Below are 5,817 nucleotides of genomic sequence, written 5' to 3' on the forward strand. Positions count from 1 at the left end.
CCTGTGGAAAGATGCAACAAAATTATAATGTCAACAATCATGAGGGTACTTCACCAGTGTCTTTCACTTTGTGATAGCTCACAGAGACCAAAGTCAGCCAGGCCGTGTGAGCCACTCCCTCTGGAGACCTGCAACCACAGCTGCTCCTCCTGGGTCAGCTGGCACAGTGTCAGGCTTACCACTGTTCTGCCAGAAATACACAAAGTGCAGCAGATACCCAACAGAGAGAGTAAAATGAGGCTTTATCTTTGTCTGGGGTAAAATACTGTATTACTGACTGCAGAAACATGTACCCTCCCAGGATGGCAAAAGGTCCTTTAAAGCACAGAGCAAAAGTGCAGCAGAGAAACAAGCAGAAACACAAATTTTAAACACTCTGGAACTTCAAAAAGTGCAGAAGTTCTGTCACAGGTAAGACAATGTCAGCATCAGACCAGGACTTCTGAAACTCAGCTTCAGACCATCATATTGAATTGGGTTACCCTGCCCAGAGGTGTCTGTAGGTTGTATTCCACCGTTCAGTGAGACATGCTGGCAGTGCAAGAACATGTTCAAACATAAAAATGCAAATCAACTCACCTCATTAAATTCTACATAGGAGATACATACGTGCTGTATGGCAGTTTCTTTCTTTTTTGTTTTATTTTGCTTTTTAACTAGCCATTTGCAGAGAGCAAGACTAATTCTTCCATCTTTTCAACTGACCCCAAAGCAGAATACGGTTAAACTCTTTGCTCTGAGGAAGAGTAGCTGTGCTGTAGCCCCTAAAATGTACTGCTTACATCGGACTTTAATGCATTTGAATACTTTGTGTATTAGAAACTATATAAAATTTTTCAGTATCATTTCTTTTAAAATTACTCATGGAAAGTGATAATTTCACAACTACCATGTTACTTTCAGGGCATTTTTACTCTTTTGTCAGTGAGTGTCTCTGCTTATGAAGGATATTTTTAACTGTTTTTCCTTCATTTTATTTTAGTTAGAAAGTCCTTGTGTTCACACTAACAGTGAAAAACAAAAAAAAAAAAAAGTTTGAGGCTTCTTTTTCAGGAAAACTTATTTCCTGTAAATAATTTTTCTTTTTTTTTAACAAAGGTAAATACTGTACGATACTCTGTGCAAGCCCGTATAATGCAGAGTAGGAGATGGATATGCCAATATACTTGCTTCATCAGTTAAAGGAGTTCTGGCTTCCCCTGCCCCTATTCCTCACAGAGCAGAGTACAAATGCATTCATGAGTTTAAAGGCATTTCTTTTATCCAAAGTGTCTGCAGCAGTTGCATGAAAAAAATGACACGTTGAGACTTACAAGAGTTCAAACTAAAACCTTCTTTGTGCAACCTAGCCTACTCCCTTCACAAATGTATTTGTCTTCAAAACCATGCACTATTTCCATTAGCACACACAGACAGACTGGCATCTGTACTCATGGATTTGTACAAACAGAGGAAGAATATAAACTATTTTTCAGGTCCACGCTGGATACTTATATTTAATTATTTTCGTTAGACTTACTTGTAAATGTACAATTTCTATGCATATAGCCATACCAACTGTTTCTCTTGAAAAATGTATTATGACAAAGATTCCCACAAAAGCCATGGGCAGGAAGGTCTCCCAGGGTGCCTTTGAAGGTCTTCCCCGCAGAAGTTTGTCTTCAAAGGTTTTCTGAGTTCAGGCATTCCAAAGTTGCAGCTTATTCTTTTGAAGTTCTCCAGGAAGCTTTGTTGCTGTGTGGCCTTAGGACACTTCTGCTATTTGTTTTCTTTTGACTAGTTCAGAAAAAAATTAACCAGGTGGTACCAGGAAACCAAAATAATCTAATCAGCAGCTTCCACAAGAGGGTGCAGTTGCATTTTGTTAAATCCAGAGCCAGCCACAGTTAATAAACGGATTGCAGCAAGCTGCCAGGCTGCCTAGAGAAATGACCAATGAAACAATTATAGAAAAAAAAACATCAAATGTGGTGAAAGATGAGAAAAATTGTATTGAAACACACTGAATGTATTAATAAACAGCACTGTCAGGTGATGTTGAATAAAAATCCTGGCCTTTCAAACCTCTGTGGGATCCATTTGTAATTTGTTTTCTTTGAGCTGGTGCCACAAGCATTCCAAGGGGAAGCCCCCAGCTATAAAATCCACTCTTCCATTTTAATTTGACTACCTAGACATTCCCAGAAACATAATGAAGCAAATAGAGCATTTACTGATTTTACCAGGATAAATCTGCAGTGATCCTGGGCCCTTCAATAGCTCACCCTGAATTCCACACCACTGTGCTGTGGTGAAGCTCAGAGTTGTCAGTGACCATTTTGCACATTGGACTAGCAAAGGTTGTTTATCTTACCATGTTTTTTGTTATGAAAGCCCCTAACAGACCTGCTGTAAGGACCAGTGTCTGACTGTGAAAACTGCACACACAAAGAACATTAAAAAATTACACATTCCTGCAAGAACCAGGTGAAAGTTCACATGACTTTACTGACCAAATGATCCATGTGCCAACAGGTGTGATGCCAACAATCATTTTCAAATGCCCATCAGGCTTTGTTTGTTGCTCTGCTCTCCTTGCTTGTTGGTCCCTTAAGCCTGTTCTACCCAAAACTCTGCAATCCCCATCTCTAAAAGTCTTCTATCCCTATGGGACACTTCTGCCTGGCACAAGAAATAGGGTCCAAGTGTGGGTGAAATTTGAGAAGTGGTGATAGATATTCAGAGTTTTAAATTCTTTGAATTCTGTGAATAGATATTCAGAGTGCTTGAATATCTGGCTGATCGTTGGTCACTTCTGTTCTTAAACTTGGTGAATCACCTGTTTATATTCAGAAAAGCATGTGATTAACTTGGGTAATGGGGAATAACAGGCTCTGTCTCCTACCCACTCTTGACAAGATGAAGCTTGCCCTGACGTTTGTCACACTTAAAGCACAGGTTCCCTTGACAAATAAGCATTGAGATAGCCATGAGTTCCAGTAAGTCAGTGACTCATGGCCACTTTTATAAGGATATAAAATGTCCTGGCAGGTTATCCTAACTACCTGTATCCTAAAAATTCAGTAGGAGTATGGCAACCCTTATATTTCCTTAAAATACTTTGCTGTCATTAAAAAGAGGTTTGTGCCCATTTTTTAAAACAAATTTAAGAGTATGCCCCTGAACATTAAAAAATGATGAATTTAGCTACATGTTTTTAAAGTTAAAAGTATGCTTTTAAACATACAAATTTTTGCTTGGTGGACTGAGACTATTTAAAAAAAAAAAAAACAGTGTTCAGTTTTTTAAAAATGCCCAATCCTAGGAAAACAGTTATAAAATCTCAGATGTGATTTTTCATGTCAAAGGCTCAAGCCTTCCACCAGAGCTCTTTCACATTTTTACAGTTCTCAAGCAACTCTGTGAAACATCATATTTCAAATGCGTTGAACACACCAAGTTACGCCACATGGATTTCATGAGGTTATGTTTTTTGTCTAGGAAATAAACTTACCTTCAAATGAAATTATTATTGCTAGGTTGGAGCATTCATAAGATTCTCCTGAGAGGACATTTTCAAATGCACTTGGTTTTGGATTGACTATTTGTCTCTATTGCTAGTCCAGAATTTTCTGTTCATGTTTTTTTTTAATAGAAAAGTGTTTTCTGTAATATTTTTTCCACCGGAAAAAAATTGGTTGTGTCAAAACAATGTCATGTCCCTTTGGGAAAATAAAAAGAGAATCCAAAGTGTTTTGAACTGTCAAAAAAAATCTAAATGTTTGGCTTCAGAATGGTTTGTCATTACTCATCATGAGTTTGTCATGGTTTAGGTCCCTTATTTCCCCCCATCATCTGGGATTCCTGAATGGATTGCATTTTCCATCAAGAACAATAATATTCCTTCTAGCTGTTATGATAATGCATCAAAGATGTTCAAGCCCACATTTTAAAACCAAAATACTTTGAAATGTTCTGTGTTTTGTTTTTCTTCCCAATTAGAAAACAAAAGCAAAAATGTGGGACAATTTTGAACACACAGACTAATTTGCAAAAGGCTCCATTTTGAAGGAAAGAGGAGCAGGAAATTCTTGTGCTTTGGAAAATCCCACTTTAACCAAAAGTGAAAGGAAAAATAAGCAGAAGGAAGCAGAATGTAATCCTTAATGTCATATATCTTTGTTTAGCTGGTATTTTTTCTTCTTTCATTTAGCTACATTTTTCTGCATACTATTAACTAGCATCATCCATTATGAGAATTAAATGTATCTTTTTATCACATCATTTACAACTTATTCCATGAGAAATTAAATACCAACATGCAATGGTATCTGGCTTCAAGAAACTGTTTAATGAATCATATGAAACAAAAGAAAACAGTGGAATATGACATTACTTTTGGAAAAAAAAAAAAGGCAAGTATTTTAACATTCCCTCCAAAGTTTTAGTTATCTGAAACAACAGGATAATTACTTGCATATTCAAAGAAGCAGAGGGGGGAAATGGACTATTTGCCTGCTGCCTTTCTTAGAATAATTCAAAATTTATATAAACATATGTTGATAGAATCCCTCCTTTCTAAATAAATTTGTCATTTCTGTAGCTTGCAGTTCTGAATTCATGGCATATACTTAGTTCTTCTGAACCTTTATAGCAGTCTTTTCTTTTTTCTTTTGAAGAATATGAACAAAAAAGTTCTGGGCAGCTGTGATGTACCATCACCAGTTTCAGCACTCATGAAGGCAGGCTCAGGTTTGGTTCTGTTCTGCTCCTTTTTTTCTCCTGAAAGCCAGATGCCCAAAAAAGCACAGTGATAAAACATCAGGACAAATCAGGAGCCTGCAGAACAAAGAGTAACTCAAAAGTAGTTTTCCTTCTTTATTCCTGTATATTTTTTTCTTTTTGAGGTAGGGGTAGAGAAGGTTAGAGCTGCTAACATTTTCCCACAATAGTTGTTGCATGGTGGGAGGTCTGTTCCAGCTCTGTGTTCCTATCTAATTGTAAAGAAATGCTGGCTTAGCCTTGGAAGCCTTTGAACACAGCATCTCCAACCTCCTTGGCTTGTAAGAGGAAATGCAGATAGAGTTTTTGGAGAACTCACCTTAGATCTACCAAGCCTCTACATGAGAAGTGAGACTGTGCAGAGGCTTACTTGCCTTTGGGTCAGGTATGGATGTACTATGACCACCTACTGCAAAATGCACATCCCTGACATCTGTGTGGGAGACTCGAGACATTTCAAAGGGCTGTGTCCAGTTTGGAAGCAGAGGCGCTGCTCTGCAACTTAGCTGGCAAAGTTGCTTCCTTCTAACTTGAGAAAGCAGCAGATTTTCACTTTGCAAGTGCCAGAGCAGTGAGGTAGGCAATTGCCAAGAACAATCTTGGCCTAGAAAAAATGGAACCTGGGTGGTTATAGGCAACTGAAAACTCTCACACTCAATAATAACAATTAACAACAAGGAAATTATACAAACTCTTCTCTTAATAAACCTAGGCTTCTTCCATCTCTTCATGTCTTTTTCAGATGTTAAGAATCAAGCTTTCTACAAGTGTAGCCTCTTGAGTAGCTGTTTCCTCAGCTGGCTCCATGACTCCTTCATTCAGCCCCGACAGAGATTCTCAGGGAAGAATGGAAGAGACTGTGGCTGCTTCAAGGGAACACAGCAGAGAGTGATAAGCAAACCAAAGGGTATTTACCTGAAGTGAGGTGGGAACTGAAAAACATCCATGCAGAACCATATAACAGTTAAACATCAGGAAAACAGAGCCCTCTAGTCTTCCCTATTCCCCACCACCACTGCTCTCTCTTCATCTATTAATGCAATCACATTGGATTTT

This window comes from Vidua macroura, chromosome 1, assembly GCF_024509145.1.
Source record: "Vidua macroura isolate BioBank_ID:100142 chromosome 1, ASM2450914v1, whole genome shotgun sequence".
NCBI lineage: Eukaryota > Metazoa > Chordata > Aves > Passeriformes > Viduidae > Vidua > Vidua macroura.